Source organism: Pantherophis guttatus, chromosome 1 (assembly GCF_059756535.1).
Source record: "Pantherophis guttatus breed Tessera chromosome 1, ASM5975653v1, whole genome shotgun sequence".
Lineage (NCBI taxonomy): Eukaryota > Metazoa > Chordata > Lepidosauria > Squamata > Colubridae > Pantherophis > Pantherophis guttatus.
The window spans coordinates 64,561,853-64,581,011 of record NC_142063.1 but is presented as its reverse complement, the minus strand read 5'-3'; the positions used below and the strand labels follow the sequence as shown (position 1 = coordinate 64,581,011).

At 37.9% G+C, this 19,159-nt stretch overlaps 1 long non-coding RNA gene across 1 annotated transcript in view; it reads left to right on the top strand.

Moving 5' to 3' along the window:
• LOC148116427 (uncharacterized) overlaps window positions 1-17,648 on the top strand; it is a 44,678-nt gene extending 27,030 nt beyond the window's left edge. Inside the window, exons 2-3 of the long non-coding RNA XR_015733574.1 lie at window positions 12,535-12,794; window positions 15,860-17,648. This is a non-coding gene — a long non-coding RNA (uncharacterized LOC148116427). The remainder of the gene's footprint in view (window positions 1-12,534; window positions 12,795-15,859) is intronic.
• Window positions 17,649-19,159: the final 1,511 nt, after the last annotated feature.

Here is a 19,159-nt window from a genome sequence, read left to right as displayed (position 1 = left end):
CCATCTTCAAAAGCCAAGCATGAGCTCACCTCTCATTTGAATTGGATTAGATCAAGGATCCCTGGCAGTGGTGGGATTCAAGTAATTTAACAACCAGTTCTCTGCCCTAATGATTTCTTCCAACAACCAGTTTGCCAAACTGCTCAGAAAGTTAACAACCGGTTCTCCCGAAGTGGTGCGAACTGGCTGAATCCCACCACTGATTCCTGCCCGCTTGTGTGATACTTCAAACTAAAGTCCAATAAAGTTTGAAAATAAAGAAGTGGTATTTCCCAGTAACATAATGGCATTCCAAATGTAACTTTCAATATTTCTCACTTTAAAAGCAATAGCACTTAGACTTATATACCACTTCACAGTAAGCAGTAAGATAGTAAGCAGAGATGGTATTCAGCCAGTTCGGTTCAGGTGAACTGGTAGTGCTGATGATCAGTTGGCCCCACCCACCCACCTACCTCCGCTTTATCCTGTCCTTTATTTCCTGCTTTGTAGTTCATCTCAATCACGCGGCACAGCTGATTTCACTCCCTTACTGTTCTACTTACCGTTGCTGACTTGGAAGGTAAGCAGCTGAGCTTCTAAATGCTCCATTTTCAGCACTGTGTGCAAACGCCTTAAGTGCATGCTTACACTCACCGAACCGGTTGTTAAATTGACAGCATCCCACCACTGATAGTAAGCCTTCCCTAATCTGATATTCTTGTTGGAAGGAAAATCCATCTGGTTCAGCTCCAATCTGGGAGGATGGCAATGGAGATAAAATGGAGGCTGGAGGCTGATTGGAAAGAAAGGTTCCATTTATTGATTAAGCAAAACCATCAACCACATGTGATTTTGGGACAGCTGACAAAATGGAGGTGAAAGTGGGAGGGTTTTTATACCTTCTTTGGGCTTTGTATTTGAGCTTCCTTTTTCTGTACAAGAACATATCCTTTAATATTCTATTGGCTGTTGTCAGATTCCTATGGGGTCATGGCTGGCTCTACAGGCAAAAGGGCAAATGCAAATCCTAGGTGCTTGTCTGAGCTAATTTTGTCAACCTTTTGTTTATTGCTTATCTGAGTTTCTGCCTTGACCCAGTCTTTCTGAATGGCTTACCAAATCTGCATTTCTAAAAGCTGGCCTCCTCACTTTTTGTTTGGGGCCTGGAAACTGGGGGTGCTTTCTGCCTCCCTTAAGATTTTTCTCATTTTTCTTTTAGGGGAAATATTCTATCCTACCTTTTTAATATTCCCCAAAATATTTCATTCTTCTGGGGTGGGGGTGGGGCTTCCCACATTCTCAAGAAGTCTATGGGCTATAGCTTCCAGAATGTTCATTTAGTATGGACTGTAGGGATTCAAGGTTGTTCTATCACATCTGGAACATACCTAGTTAATGATGGCTGCATTAGGGTAGCTAAGTATCTGGAGATGCATTCTGATCTGCTGTGGGCAATTTTTTCATGGACAAGAGCTACGTTTACATGCTTTGGAAGGATGAAGGCTACATGGAAGAGGTAATACTGATACAAAGTGGGATGGGAAAAAGAGAATATGTTGCATAGGGTGGAATCAACCTTTTTTTTTTTTTTTTGCTAGAACTTTATGTCGGGCCAGTTTTAATGGATCTCTTATAACCATGTTATTTAGGGCTTTTGCTACAGTGTACATGTATTTTTTGGTCTCAGTAAGGCAGGGAACAATGATCAGAAATTGCGTTAAGAGGGAGCTCTGGGAGCTTTAAAAGAATTTGGGTGGGTCATATATAACCCTGGAGTCAAAGGTTGTGGTTTCATGATGTCAGCTAACACACCTTGTCAGGAAGAATAAAGAATGTGCACAGAATTGCAGGCAATCCAGCAGGTTCTGGAGAACCGGTAGCGGAAATTTTGAGTAATTTGTAGAAATATGTGTCAGATATTCCGGTTTGGGTTTTACCTGAAAAACTACAGTAGAGGGCTGGCCTGACTTTTGGAGAGTGGGCAGCAAAGGTCACATATCTTCTCAGCTAGTGGTGAAATCCAAACTTTTTTTACTACTGGTTCTGTGGGTGTGGCTTGGTGGGCTTGGTGTGGCTTGGTGGGCATGGCAGGAAACTGCAAAATCTCCATTCCCACGCCAGAGATTGTATTTGCCGGTTCTCCGAACGGCTCAAAATTTCTGCTACTGTTTCTCCAGAACCTTTCGGAACCTGCTGGATTTCAGCCCTGTTCTCAGCTATCACTAGCTCTTTGGGGATATGAGTTTTCATATTCTTGGGAAGGAGTTCATTCTTCTCAATTATCCTGATTACTATATGAACATAGGTCACTTTCCCCTTCTTTAAAGCACTTTCCCTCCCCACAGGAGATTAATTGAATATTTGGTACAAAATCATCTAGAAGCTCAAAAAGGTATGAGTAGTTTCCCCAAGCAGAGGGCAATACTATACCAAATGGGTATAGTCAGGGATGCTAAAGGTAGTAACATTGGGCAAAGGAGAGTGACTGCTGTGGAGAGACCATCTGCTTATCTATCTTGGTGAAGACTACAGCTGCCAAACTCTTTAGTAGATCAGGTTTAAGCCAAGGCAACTGGCTAAAGTCAACCAGCTTCCCATGCTGTTTTTTAGGATTTAGACTTTTCCTTGAGGTCTTAATTTAGTTGCAGTTTTGCAGTTTTAATAAAGTTATTCCACTCCACTTCTGATGCCTGCAACTTTATCTTTCACAACTGATGAACACTCATTGTCCAATTAAACTCAATCCAAACAAATTATTGTCAATTTAGTTGGTCCTATTTGTCTCCAAGCCAATGGCTGATGAAGATTACACCAATTTATTTAGCCTAATTTATTAGGAATAGACAGCTTGGGACTAAGGCCATGAAATATAAACATTTTCTAAAGCACTGTGGTTGCAATTCTGCATTCACTTATGATCTCCTTTTTTGCCAGTAACTGAGACCATTTTGTTTCATTAAATTTTCAGTGTATTCTAATTTTATCACGTTGTTCTTTTATTCTGCTGTTTAAGCCATCTGACTGTTGTTGCTGGTAGAAACATAATTCCCTGAAGTCATGCTTGTGTACTTCCTCTACTCTTCTGTTTGGCCACCAAGGAAATAGAATCTGGACCAGTTAGAGTTTCACTCTGATCCAGCAGGATTCCCCTTATGTTTAGAAATTGCAGCTGCAAACAGTATTAGATTCCAGTGGTAACTGTTGGCAGCTTTTCTTATCATAATGGTAAATTCATTGTCTGAGGGTGACTTCTTCTGAAGACAAAAAAGGCACTGGTCAAAAACAAGAGACATCCTGGTGGTATCATGAAATGTCAACTTGTTTGTGGGAGTGACGGAATAGAGTAGGGTTTCACAACCTTTTAAAGATGTCTGGACTTTTTAAAGATGTTTTAAGATGTCTGGACTTTAACTCCCAGAATCCTAAGATGTTTACATTCTCCAGTCTCTGTCTGGAGAATTCTGGGACTTAAAGTCCAAACTTCTTAAAGTTGCTAAGGTTAAGAGATACTGGAATGGAGTATTCCGGCAAGGAACATGGTTTATTAAGCTGCAACAGTGATGAACAACACTCCATATTTTACCATTCTTTTTCCATGTACCATTTGTACAATATGAAATGCATAACAGGGGTGAAATGTAAAATTTGTTACTACCAGTTCTGTGGATGTGGCTTGGTGGGGGGGGTGTTAATGTGACTGGGTGGGTGTGGCCAACTTTTTTTTTTAACTTTTCAAAGCATTTTTTCTAATGCTTTGAAAAGCCTCTGCCGATCAGGCAACTCAGCTAGGATCATCAGAGAGGCTTTTTAAAAAATACCTCTCTGCAGATCAGGCAACTCAGCTGGAATCGTCAGAGAGGCTTTTTTTTTTTTTTTTAATTTGATTTATATGCCGCCCTTCTCCGAAGACTCAGGGCGGCTTACAATGTGCTCAGCAATAGCCTTCATCCTTTTGTATATTTATACAAAGTCAGCTTATTGCCCCCACAAACTGGGTCCTCATTTCACCTACCTTAGAAAGGATGGAAGGCTGAGTCAACCTTGAGCCTTGGCGAGATTCGAACCCTGCAGTAATTGCAGGCAGCTGGTCTTAATAAGCTTAATAACAGGGTGCCTTAAACCCCTGTAGTACCAAGGCTCTTTTTAAAAAATACCTCTCTGCAGATTAGGCAACTCAGCTGGGACTGTCAGAGACTTTTCAAAGCATTTTTTTTACCACATCTTCGGCCAAGAGGTTGCAGAAAAAAATGCTTTGAAAAGCCTCTGACGATCCCAGCTGAGCCGCACAATCATCAGAGGCTTTTTTTTTTACTTTTAAAAGCATTTTTTCATCGGAAGAGGTTGTAGAAAAAATGCTTTTAAAAGTAAAAAAGAAAAAGCCTCTGATGATTGTGCAGCTCAGCTGGGCCTGGTGGGGGGGGAGGCAGGGATTTTTGCTACCGGTTCTCCGAACCACCCGCCACCATCGCTACCAGATCGGATGATCCGGTCCGAACCGGAAGCATTTCACCCCTGATGCATAAGCACATTTCAGTTAGGGCCAAGTTAATTTCCATATGCCTGAGAAGAAGCCCGAATGCCTCAAGGAATGTTGCTTTAAATTGTAGCAACAGAGGGGAAAAAATTAATTCAAAGGGCAAAATACTAGAAGGGAATAATTAAAAGAAATTACAAGAAGCTGCACAAATGTGGTGCTGAACATTTTCCGTTGCTAGAGTCTTTGGTTCTAAAATTGTTTAAAGGGAGAATGAGGCCCATTGTAAAATCTAGATTCAGATCTGAACTTACTTAAAAGTTCAAGGTGGTTGTCATCAGAGCCTTTTCCCTTTCCCTTTTATTATTTGGTCTCATCTCTAATACAAATTCCTAAGTTTTAAGGTAACTCCAATCAGATGTTTGTAAGATCCAATGCAAGACTAATGCAGTAAAAGACGAAATAAAATATGTCTGGGAACAGAGTTTAATGAGATTCTGCGAGAGATACAACCATAATTCATCAGGCACCGTGTGTGTGTGTGTGTGTGTGTGTGTGTGTGTGTGTGTGTGTGTGTACCAAAACTGTAAGCAAAGCCAATTAAAAGGAATAAAAGAGCTGCCGGAGCTGTAATTGTTGAATTACAACCAGAATTAATACATAATATGTTCTAATTGCCTTTTATGATAAGCAACTCTCCTCCATTTCTAAACCTGACTCCTCCCTTTCACTGGTATTGTTTAAAAATGCCTGCCCTCAACAAAAGCCACATCTTAGCTTACAGGAATGGTTTTCAAACCCTTTTCTTTTTTCATAGTAACTGATTTTCTGAGGCACCCTTAACTGTTTGCAAATTCATTATCAATTAAAATTGAATTCATTTCACCTGTAGCCAAATGATGGATTATATTGCTGTTTAGATTGGTTGTTTCTTTTAAAGAAAACTGTATTTTATATTCTTTTAAACTTGTACATTATATATTTTAGTCCCTTTATATAATATAAATAAAAACAATATTTTGTTCTCATCTCACCTATAGCCAAGTAATGGGTTGTATATTCTGCAAGACTTTCCAAAAGTCAACAGTGTGCACTTGAATACATGGGAGCAAATGTAATGTGCATATAGCAATAGAATCCCAGCTCTGACTTAACAGTAGCTTGTTTGTGCAATAAGGCCATTGCTACTAAGCAAAGGAACTCTGAAGTGGTTATCAGTACTCTGATTTTAAAGACCAATGTTGGTAGGCTTTGATCAGTAAAGTTGCTGGACATTCAAGAACTATTTGATTGCCTGATTTGTTTCCACTAAATCTGCTCCTACTACTGCCACGCAGGGCTTAAATGAACCAAATTGCTGTTAGTAGTGGCGAATGATTGCAGCTTATGGCATCACTGCATGAAATGCCATTATAGTATCAGTGCTGGTAGAATGGCCACTGTGTGTTGATCTGTCACATTACATTCCTTCTGCAGCAGTCCACTCACCAACTTCCTGCCTTATATCAAATTTATGCCAACATTTCCAGAGTTTTTTTTTTTTTACTTCTCTTAATAACTATAGATCAATGAGAAAAGGGCTGAAGGCTTTAAATTCTTACTTAATGTAATTCTAAAAATGGTCTTGTTCATAAAGTTAAAATACATCTTGAGAAAGCAGTGAATTCCACCCTAATTTGAGCTAGGATATGTAAGTCACATTTCCTTGCATGGCATCCTTTATTGATCGACTTCTCCTAACTTTGAGTCAAGGCTTCAAGGTTTCCAATGTGAAAAGCAAGCATGGCAACATCTTGAAGACTTGACAGATTTCTAATGGCTCAGCTGATTATACATCAAATACGAGCTTCCGATAAAGAATTCTAAAAAGATGTTTAAGCTAAGAGGTTAATATCATGCCATCTGGAGAAGCACTGGCACTGACAAAAGTAGCTCTACAACTCAACTACCCTTTCTGGGGGACCACTAACACTCTCGTGCACACATGCACACATGGGATGCTTTCAATGCAAAATGTTACACAGCTCAGAGCAACAGTTCAATGCCTAACCAGTCATGACTGGCAGCTCCAATATAGCCAAAAAAACAGCCCAATAAACAAAAGCAGGTCTTCTTATCCTATTTTGCTGCTTCCTGAGATTTATTACATTTTGACAAATGATCATTTATGTTGGTCTGACAATTGGAGAATTTATGAATGAGTGCTATTTGCCTAAAGAGATGAGCTGAGTTATAAAAGAACCATTAGTCACAATGACACCATTTGAGAACTGTTCTTAAGAAACTGGTTTTAGTTTTGTCTTCTTTTCAGAAAGGAGCAAACATAGAAGCCAAACAACATTTATTTCAGTGTAACAAGCTTCTGACAGCCCTCACCAAGAGAGCTGGCTGAAACCCACGCTATAGGCTGCTATTTCTCTCCCACCTGCCCCTTGCTTCCATTTCAGCTGTACATGATTTCCCAAAAAGAGGCATAACACAAAGTCATATTTTCCAGTTGAAAGAAAAGATTCCAGCTGGATACCGAGATGAAACAGAGCAGAATTTCCATTCGACTGCAAAGCCTTTCTTGTATCTTACCAGCAATACTTTAAAAAGTGCACATATTCATTTTATTCCAACAAATGTACTTGAATGTAAAAGTAGTTTCCCAAACTAAGTTTTATCAAAGCTTGTGATAGACACATTCTTAAAATAAATGTATACACACATGCACACCTCCCCACCCCTAGTTTTAGATCAGCTACTTTTGACTACTATAAGGATGTACTATATTAAAACTGGAAGGAAAGTTCAAGCAGCCAAACTCACAGTTCTGTGGGATAGGAAAGTAAGGTGCAGAGTTTTCAACAAGCATTGCCGATAGGAATTCTGGGAAAGGCAGTCTGGACACATGTAGAAAGAACCAGGATGCTGCAGGTAGCTCTAGTTCTACTGATTGGTGATTCAAGCATGTCATTTCAAAGCTGAGATGCTAAATCCCAACTGTTGCCTTCAAAGGATGATAAGAACAGTTGAAATTTAGCATCTCCACTAGGGATGCCTCTTGGGATGGCAGGACAAAAAAAGTCTGGATTTGTTTGCAACAAAGCCATGCTGTTTCCTCTTAGTTATAGCTCTCCTATCCCTATGGTCAGAAACATGTGCTACTTGATAGTTTGAAGACTTCACCAGGACAGACCTCAAATTGATAGTTGCGTAGTTTCCCTTTCTGAAGATGGGGAAAAGATGCTTTTCTCCCATGTTCTGGAGCCTTACCCATTCTCCAGGAATTCCCAAAAATTACCAGAGTGGAAATGAGAAAGTATTCCCTTTTCAAATGATTATGGCTTCTCTTTTGGTCAGTCATAGGATTCTTAAGGAAAAGATTATCTAATTTATGCAATGTTCTCCCCAAAGTGAAGTGAAATAATTTTCATTATTAGACAGTTCCTTTTTCTATTTTCTGTCCTCCTTCCCTTCTGCACATGGACCCCCCCTCCCCCATTGCAAGCCCTGGTGATGATTTTAAGAAAAGCCTTTTTGTCTTATTTCAAAATAGTTAGGAAAGTAATATAGCTGCTCAGGGGGTCTGGTATATCATTTGCTAATGAATGAGGATCAGATACTTGGGAATCATTCAATACTTCTCATAACATGAGCTGTACAATTTTGGCTGTCTTTTTCTAGTATATCACAAATTTAAAAACAATGGGGAAAATGTCACAATACACTGAGCAAGTTATATTTCTGAACTATTTATTGGTCTGTCAGTCTAATGATCTACCAGTCATTTACTGTATCTTTGCTCTGGGTTCATTTATCAGAGAGCTAATTCTCTCTGCCACTCTATTGTATTAAATCTTACCATAATTTTCATTGTGCCTATAGCATATATTTATGGCAACTCATGAACAATCTAAAGAAGCATCTTAGGAGTTTTATGCAGTGAGAAAAATTAAGCTACATATGTAGAGCAGATCTGCTCTTGGTATAAATCAGTGTTAAACTCTATTGCAGTAAATCAAGAAACTTTGATTTACACTAGTGAGGAGATTTTGCTCAATATCCCTGCAGGGAATCAAACCATATTTAATCCTGGATGTGATAGAGTGTTGCTTGCATTTTTAAATTTGTTTTGTCTGGTAAGTACAGATTTCAAATGAAAATATAGCAAAGTATTTTTAAAAAGCAAAAACAAGAAAACATTTTTTTTAAATGTTCCTTATAATGCCCTGGCAAGTTGACTATAGTTTGCCACTGTGCACCCTTTACAAGCTGCCCTTCAATCTGGACCCCTGGAGAGGGTTCCAAAAGTGGGGGAAGAGAAAACAGAGAACAATAAAAATTTAGAAAAGGGAAGCAATCGTGGACTCTTTCCAGCATGCTTTCACAGGAAGTATTCTCAAGCAATTTTGAACAACTCAAAATCATATCCTAAACCAGAGTATGAGAATCTGTTAACAGATTGAGTAAAAGCAGATACAACATGGTAGATTTTTTCAGACCATCAGATTTCCACGAGGCATAAATGAAGGAGGAAACAGCCTATGTTGATCCTTTTCCACCAGATTTTCAATATTAGGACAACAGAAGCCTTGGAATTAGCATTTTGAGCTACTAATATAGGTACTGTCATACCTATAGTAGCCATTTGGAACGATAATCAGCTTTAGTTAGACTGATTATCATTTTTGCAAACCTGTTATTTTTAAAAATTCCTTCCTTCCTTCCTTCCTTCCTTCCTTCCTTCCTTCTTTCCATCCATCCATCCAGAAAACAGTCGGATTTGATCATTGATCCTTTGATTTGATAAATAAAAATGCTCGGCTCTTCTCTTTTCTCATCCATGATCCTTTCTTCATTCCCTGCACTATTTGATTGGAAATGCTATAGTTAATGCTAACCAAGGATTGTGTCCATCGTTTAAACCAGGGGTCTCCAACCTTGGCAACTTTAAGACTTGTGGACTTCAATTCCCAGAGTTTCTCAGGAACTCAGGGAGTTGAAGTCCACAAGTTTTAAAGTTGCCAAGGTTGGAGACCTCTGGTTTAAAATGTAGCCTATAGTAAGTAGATTTGCCAAGTATAGTTGGTTGCATGGGAGAATACTGTGGGAAAAGAAAAAGTAGGATTAGTTTGTTTTTTAGAAATAAATTACCTAATTTTTTTTTCAAGAAGCGGAGTTACTGATGAAGCCAGACTGTTAAGCTTAGCAATGATGTGCCAGCAAGTTTCTCAAGGCTAGTCCTGGGGAAATAAAGAACATCCAATTATAGAAGCATGGAAAGCTTCCATCTTTGACCACAAACATCTTCTAGCTTAAATGAAAGAACTAGAGAGAGAGAAAAAAATAATTCCAGAAAAACATTGTAATCTTCTTAATTTGAATACACACACTGTTGTATTGTTGAATAAATCTCAATGGTGGTTTCATACATAAGCCAGGAGAGTTAAAAAAAATTAAGATGGTGCTTGTCCCTGTGCAATCAAAGCCCTCTCCCTTTGTCATTGGTTGATTACGTATCATCAAATAAATTCAGCTCTTACCGGTTAATTGATAGCTTTTCTCCATGATAATCTTTCCCTAACCTGATCTTTCAGTCAACCAATAGTGCACTTATAACTGATTCCACCTTGTTGCAACTCATTCTCCTCCTTCCTTCCACTTTTCCTAGCATTATAGACATTTCCAGAGAACTAGGACTTCACATACTGTATCCAAAATAAGATCATTTGAGTCTGTTCATTGTGTCTTGGGTGAGAATGCTGGATTGATTTGTTTGATGATCCTTTTGTTTCCCCTTAACTATCTATGGCAGGGGTGTCAAACTCATGTCATCACGGCGTTGTCACATGACATATTGCAACTTTTTCCCCTTCTCTAAACCGGGTGTGGGCATGGCCAACTTGACTCGCATCTGGCTTGCGGCCCACGAGTTTGACAGCCCTGATCTATGGTATTGTCCAACAGTTTTCTCCAACATCAAAGTTCAAAAAGATCAATATTTTTTCTATCCTGCTTCTTCAAAGTCAAACTTTCACTTCTACAGATTGTCACGGGAAAACCCATTGCTTGAACAATTCTCTATTTTTTGTAGGTACAAACCAGGGGTGGGTTCTACTTACCTTTACTACCAGGTTTGCAACGGGAGCGCTCGCTTCGCTCGTGTGTGCATGTGCACCTCTGCACATGTGTGGGCGCTTCTATGCATGCGCAGATTATTAATTATGACATCTGGACTGGTAGGCGGAGCCTCCTGCCACTTTTACTACCGGTTCTAAAGAATCGGGAGCAACCCACCACTGGTACAAACATGTCCCAGGTCTGAATATCTTTTCCAGGCCTTCATTGCTACCCTACCAAGTGCTAGTCTGCAGCATATTTTTTGATTGCCGGTTCTTTTATGGTGGAATTGTGATTCTCTTGGTAAAGTACAGGAATAATTTATCACTGCCTTTCCCCACGCATTATGAAATTATGCCTTTGCTGCTGTGATCGTTTGCCTCCAATACCTTCTTGTGTCACTGCTGCCCAACATAGATGCTTGTTTGCTTTAGCTGCACAGCCGGGATTACCTTCCTACCTTGGGTGGGTGACCTGGCTGGGACTATATATACTCTTGACACACACTCATATGCTCATCCTTCCATTGAACATCCCTCCCTAACACAATGAGGAAGATCAGCAGGGCTTGGGTGTATGGATAACCCATAGGGTTGTGTACTTGTTCACAACCCACCTTTGATTGCAATTTTGCAATCTTGCCATCTTGATTTTTTTTTTTTTTTGCTTCTCTACTACCCCTGCCTATTGGTAGTGGTCCCTTTGGTTTGCTAAATTCTGAATTCTCCCAATATGCCAAGCCAGAACTACAAAAACCACATTGTGGCTTAGTGTGTTGTGAGAACCAAAGCTCTGTGAAAAGTAGGTCTCTGGTTGAATAGTGAGCTTCATTGATTCCCAGGATTGGCGTAGCCAAAAGACCAGACTACAAAAAAGGAAGCCCTTTCCCTGGGGATGAGAACTTTTGGATTCTGGTACTACCTTGGCCTCTATTTTTATAGTACAGTTTTATGCATAGTTATTCAGAATAAGTTAGATCAGAGATGGCTAACCTTTTCCAGACCGAGTCCATCATTTGAATGAAAGCTCTGAATGCTGCCAATTCCTCTGAAAATAGTCCTGCTTTAGGCCAATGTCTAGAGCACCTTATAGAAAACAACTGTTCTGTTTTTGTTATTCCTTAGCCAAAATAAGATTGCAGGATCAGCTAGTGGCTCAAAATTCATACATAGGATCCATGTACCATTACTTATCCTATATGATCAAATTCTATGAATACATTATGCAATATAAAACAGTATGATGTGAGTTTGGTTGTGACTTAGAAGCAAATAAATAAACTAGTTAGTTCTCAGTCAATATTTGGGCATCTGCAGAATAGCTTTCATTGGGGCAAACACTGCTGCACACCATTTGTAGCATATTATTTTGTTGAGTCTCTCTTCAGATCCTGAGAAACAAAATCAACTGTGGGAGTAGACTTATAGTAAGCATCTAGAAAGTACATAGTAAGTAGCCTACACAGTAGTGAGTTTGCACAGTACGCATACAATAAATACTGCACACTGAGTAAAACAATCACTTATCTTTCCCTTCCTCCCTTTATTACTTTCTGATATTCACATGCTGTTAGCACCCACACACAATCATGCATATAACACACTCCTATTGAGAAAAGAGCCAAAGAAAAGTAAAAAGAAAGCAACCCCCTCCTTTTGACATGATATCGATTTCACAGTTAACTGTTGCATTTGTTAAGCTGATGGGGTGAACGGATAGTAACAATTAAATACGATTGAGACTAGATTACCTAATTTTTACAGAAACACAGATTTTGGAATTAGTTTACTGTCTTTTATGCTGTGCTGCAAAGAATTCTGTTGAATTAATTTTTGATCCCCTTCTACCATGCCAATTAGTGATTATTTCAATTTTGCAGTTCTTGTGGCCACTTTGTTTTTCTCTTTCTGTTAATAAATCTTTTTCAACATGTTCTTTTCTTACTTCACCATCAAATGTCTGGTTATTTACAGCTAGCAGAGGATGGCCAATACCTTCTCTTCCCTGCTGTGTTGCACTACCCATCCCTATGCTTCATGCACTTCTTGACAAAGCTTTTCCACCATGCATCTTTCTGGCCTGTCTACGTTTGAAAAGAGACAGCTTAGCCAGTCAACACTACCATAGCTGAAGACAACCTGTGGCATCCCCAAGGACGACAGATGGAAAGACCCACAGCCACCAGAGACCAAGTAGCAGCTGCCCTTTGCCAATCAAGGGGAAGACAGCAGGGGTAAGTCTTCCTAAGTCAAATAGGCTAAGACCTTATCGGGTCAGTACACAGGTGTACTACTCCCTGCAGAGAAGAACAAGGCTTCTTTTAGCTAGCCAATAAATGATGGAAGTGTCATCTTTTAAGCAAAGAGGAGCTTCACTTTAGTGTCTGCCTTGTTTGTTCCTTCATATTTTCCCCACTCCAAAGCTGAACAAACATTTCCTTGAAATGGATGTTGATTTTTCTTTATTTGTCCACTTTTGGTCTTCATGTATATAATTCTCCCCCTTTTATTTTTTATCTAGTTGCTGCCCCTCTCCCTGAACTATCATGAATCCTGCATCCATTGACAAGATGGCTGTAATTTCTGAAAGGAATAGTTTAAAAGAAATACAATTAATATAAACTAGGTCGACTAGATCTGGGGCTGAAGAAATTAGCAAGTGAGAATTGCCCCTTAACAAGCAGGTTATTGCCAGACTAGGTAACCTCTCTTCTCACCTCAGTCATTAAATTAATATTGTAAAAACTGGATTCTGAAGTTGGAAATTTAAAACTCGTAGGAAGAATGATTACAGCATCATTTTTGTTCCTGAAATGACTCATGATTCTTGATGAGATCAGAAAACAAATCTTTATCATATAAAAAAAAGAAAAGGCTGTTCCTTAAGCACTCTATCTTCTAATATTTGATTATTGTTTTAGCCTAGTTTCCACTTTTTCCAGAGGCACCCTTAGTTATTAATGTTGCTAAGATGAACATGTATGTATGCATTTCAGACAAACCAACCTGAAATTGAGAATGTAAGAGCTTCTATTCAAAATAAATTTTAAGGAAACCATTCATACTATGCCTCCACCAGGTAAATACGTACTTTCTAACCTAGGGTAATGAAATGCCTGCAAGAAAACAAGCAAGTTCAGAGAGCACCAAGCAGGACCCCTCATTTCAACCCTGAGCTTCAAATATTCTCTTTTATTGGTACTTTCTAATCTTTTCTTAATTTTTTTTAAAACTTCCAACATCAAGAATCACTAAACCTGGTTTAATTGTTCCAGAGCAAATCATAGTATATGAGGCTCTTAAATGAAAACTCAGGGATAGAGTTCATTTGATATCTAAAAGTGAATAATTATTGACTTTTAGATATCAGCTCATTATTTTATTTATAATTTATTGCATAATATCTTCTCAAACACTAACAAATATTTTTATATTTTTTATTATTAAGATTTAAGAAAGTTTATAGTTATTAATTAATAGTTAATCAATGCTTAGACGGTTAGAGAGTCAAAAAGATCAGGGGATTGCTTTTAAGTAAATATTGATTTTTCTATAACCATAACATAATTCTATAATATGCCCAAGATATTAATCCATTAATTCCAAATTTCACAGGAGATCATCTTCTCTGACTAGTGGGCATTGATATATTACCCTCCTATGTGTACAAATTGCCTAAAATAGAATCAGCAAATGATCATTTTATTTTGTTTTTTGTTTTACATAATCATACTTGTTATATAAAGAAATAGAAACCTTAGAGCTTCAGGATGCAATTCACAAGCAGTTAGGCATACAAAGCTATGATTTTCATAGTTGTAACTATGATTGTGAAATATGAACCATAACAAAGTCTGAACTAAGAAAAATGGATATCTTTGAAAAATTGTGCCAGAGGAAATTATTGAGAACAACTTACCATAAGAAGAACAGATCTTTCAATATTAGATGAAGTAAAATTGCATATATCACTAAAAGCATTAATAATTAAGCTAAAAGTTAAATATTTAAAAAATGTAATAAGAACACAAGAGAGGAGGAGGAAAACTTATTGTTTGAAATAACTGAATGCAAACAAAAGGAAGCTGAGAGAAAGCAATACAATTAGAAAATAGCAGGAATGATCCAAGGATGAGCCACGAGTTCCCAAAAACTCAAACAAGCAGCAACTAATAGATAGTCCTCACAAAGTGATGTCCATCAAATTACAAAGAGTTGAAAAAAGTTGTGAAACAGAACTTCTGTTAATTCCAATAAGATCTTGTTTGCCTATAGGACTTCAGTCTAAATAATTCAGATAGAATAAATGGACTTCAACTATTTTACACTATTGATTTTATGCGATAGTTGGGTTGGACAACATTTGGATGTTCTTACTTATTTACTTTCTTTATTGAACTAATTGTCTGAAAACATCAAACCAGACATTGGGAATGCTGCAGTTGGAAAGTCTCACATATGAAAGAAAAATCAATTAAATTCCATTTCCAATTCTGATGAATATGAGATCATCAAAGAAAAAAGATTGAAAAAATTATTGTACACACTGAAGGACTTGTAGCTAAGAACAATATAATTAAAGCTGCTGTCTTAGGAACCATGCGAATGGACAGAGCTATCTAGCCTTCCTATCCCCTAATTTCAATACCCTTGGGATTATATTATTGATCCTTGAATGATGGTGAAAATGCAAATTGGACATTCTTGGGTTGGATCTAAAAACATTTAACCATCCTGGATTGGACAGAAATTGCAGGTCCATAGCTGGCATTTCCCCCCCCCTTCTTCTATCACCTTTTACCTTGCTGAAAGGATTTAGTGGTCTTTTCACATGATTTGTCCCTTGTTAAGGTAGACCATTTCCCTTGAAACCTTGTACCCATTTCCTCCTCTGCTTAATTTTATAAAGATATAAAACATACACTTTTATGTTTAGAGATGAAAATTTCATCTCTAGAAGACCTTACCTGAATAGTAGAGAAGTTACCATTTGTCAACTAGTCTCTTATGGACACAACTAGAAAAATGAAGGCAACACTTTGATCTCTTTTCTCCCTTTCTTTTTTGGGTAAATGGAATTTTGTAAGAAAGTATAAAGCAATTTTCATTCTTTCCCCCTTTTTTCTACCCAGAATGCAGGTCTGATAATGTATAGACAAGTATGAGCTGATCAAAATAATTTCTCTCCTGTTCATAAGCATATTCAGGTTGTAAAACCTATACTGGGGGAACTTTACTGCATTAAATATGGTTTGTCCAGTACAATACAATACAAATTGTATTGTTATATCTTTTTCAGTGGCCCGACTCTAATGTAGAAATATGGAAAATATCCTGAGAAGAGAGAAATGTTTTGTAAGGCTGCACTATATTGATGTCCAGAAGATGGTAACAATCTTACAGTGAGTCCTGATGGTTGTAATTTTGAATAGAGACCACGGTGGATCCTGTTGGCAGATCTGTCTTTCACATTACTTGGTAAATATTGCTGCATTTTTCTCTTAAAATGAGTTCTCTTTCTATATGGTTGTACATCTGGAATTTGTGACAAAGTCATTTCTAAAATTTGGGTGCGTCTTATACTTTAGGGCTTTTTTTCAGCCCTAACGAGGCATTAGCGAGCGATCTTCCCAGCTTTGCCTGCTCCCTCTCCGCTGTGCTTTAACGAGGCGTTAGCGAGTGAAGCGATCTCCATGCTTTGTTTTGACTCTTAGCTGTTCTTTAGAAGCTTTTTTTTCAGCCCTAACTAGGCGCTAGCCGAGTGAAGTGATCTCCCCCTGTGCTTTGCCTGCTTTTCTCATGGCTGCTTCCTCTCAGCTGTGCCTTAGAAGCTGTTTTTTATCCCCAACATTAGCAAACTAATGTGCTGAAGCTGACCAGACTAAGGACGCTAGCCAGATGAATACCTGGTAGGCAGAGTTTTCCCCCCTATTTTCCTCCCCAAAAACTAAGCTGCATCTTATACACCGGTGTGTCTTATACTCTGAAAAATATGGTAATTTTCATGAGTAACATTTGTGATCCAATTTTAAATGGTGTACCTTTAAAACAGAATTGTATAAATAGACTCAGATATTCCTGAGTCTGAAACTTAGTACTAAACATTACTTTAGATTAATAAAAATATACCTGTAATTGCATGAAGAAATGCACACTGTACTAAAAGTTCCAAAATAATTCTTTCCTGTAAATATCTGTACTGTGAGAAGGTAATTTTCAGCTTCTAATTTTTTAGCCTACTAACTAGGGTTTTTAACAATAACTAGGCAAAGACCTTTTTGTTGATTTCTGTGCAGTTCTCACTTTGTTGGTGTCTTCAGAAGGACAGTTCACCTGCACATCTCCTCATTTACTTTGTGCTGTTTGTTATCTCTGGAGCACTGGTTCTGAAACAAATTCCCACGGTGCTACCCCACTCTGCTCAACTTGTAATGAACCTGTATCTCTGCTGAGATAAAAGGCTAGTAAGACAGATGGGAGATTGGCTTTATTATAATGATCAGGGGGAAAAAAGCCCTTCAGATTTATTTATTTGATCCCCCCCCCCTTTTCATGTGTCATCTCTCTAAAGGGGCAGCCTTGTCATATGTTCCTGCAAGGTCTCCTGAGACTAAGCCTAATGATTTTAAGACATAACACTCTTAGTGTGGCATATTAACTTCAGATAACAAAGTAGAGTGGATTTTAACCCTACTTGCACCTTTCATTGCAGAGTTCATTGACAAGTTCTTCTGTTCTATAGTTCTTCTACATTAATTTCATCTCTATAGTAGAAACAATATTCCCCAAATCTCAGTAATTTCCCTTTAATGATTTTTTCTTTGTATATGAAAGTTCTGCAAGTCTGACAGAAGTTTTGTTTTGCTTCAAGTCCATGGACTCTGCTGGAATAACATTTTTTCCAACAAAAATCGATCTGACTACTTCCACAGAGTTTTCTTTCTGAAGAGAGCCTGGGATTTAAAATGTACATTAAGAAATCTATTGCTTTTATCTCCCATTCCACATTCATATAGAGATAACAAATTCCTGTGACATAAAACTGATTCACATTTAACACTTTTTCACAGCTATGCCTTTACCCTACCAACATCTTATTATCTTAAAATACATTAAAAAGTAATTTGTGGGAGGGGATAATACAAGAATTTATTTCAGATTTTTGGTTAAATTCTATGAAGTTAAATGTTCCATGCAAAAGTCCAAACTCAGTGAAACAAATTGTTGCAGCATCTAATCTGAATCAGTCACCAGGACCAGAGGTTTTGTCTTCCGAGCTTTCGGACTTGTGCTGGAGCCCATATGTGGCAGAATCAAATCTGGGTCAATCATATTCAGGGACTCGTGCAGGGAACTTCTCTCTAGATGGGCTCCAGCACGAGTCCGAAAACTCGGAAGACAAAACCACTGGTCCTGGTGACCGACTCAGAGTGGATCCTGCAACATTAACCTGGGACATGTATATTCACCTTCATTTGTGAAACAAATTATATTCAGTCCTACAAACAGAAGCCTCACAGGATGGAGTGGGACCTTAGAAAATAGACTTAAGTTTTGATTTTTAAACTTTGAGGTACCTGAAATAGTCAAAGAAAGCATTTTCTTTGGTTGATTAGCCAAACCAATTGTTCACACTACTAATCTTATTGAAGTTTGTGTGATTTGCACTTTTCTTAATGATTTTAGTATATAACCCAGGATTTATGCTAATGACAAGGACCTTCCCGACATAAATCTTTATTGCTATTAGAATTTATCTTACAGCATGAACATACAGTACCAATCCTGTTGCATGTTCATTTTATTAGAAAAGTTTTCAGTTAGAAGTCATTTAAAGTAATTTAATTGTTAAATGTTAATTAAAGTGTATCGAGTAATAGATTTTTGTCTTAGCACAGGCATAGCTCTAATGCATCCTTCAATAATATGAATTGAAAATACAGTATGATTGGCCAAGTGAATTCATATTTTGGAAGAGGTGAGAATGGAATGCAGTCTGCTTTCTAGTCAACATTATTTCATGCCCCTTTAGCATAAGATGTAAGTATCAAAATGACTTTTGATATGAGCAAATATTTAAGCTGCATTATAAGAAGAATATTCTCAATTAAAAAATTATTTTGTGAATCAATAGCCAACTGGGGTTAATGGTCATTTCACCTCAGGTTCTCAATTAAATCCTAAACCTTAGTTAGTATTTCTTAATTGACTTTGGTTTTAACTTTTTAAAACAGCCTGACTTGAATCTTCTTTCTGTAGCTCAGTCAAGAAAGCAACAATAGTAATATATCGAAGTTGAAAACAACCAAAAGGTATAATCTAAGGTGTTAGATAAAATTGAAGAGTATCTGTTCATGGCTCGTTAGTCTTGATAGCTGCTACCTCCAGAATCAAAGGCAGTACTTCTTGAGTAGCAGTTACCAGGAAAACAAAGGTAGATGGAACCTAACACTCTTTTGTGAGCTTTCTTGATGCATCTGGTCTAGTTGTGGAACTAAATGGAACTTTGGCCTGATCCTATGCCAGTTCTAAAATGAAGATCTTAAGTACATTTATTTGAATGAATTTTGTTCTCCATTTTCCTTTCCTTCTTTCCTTT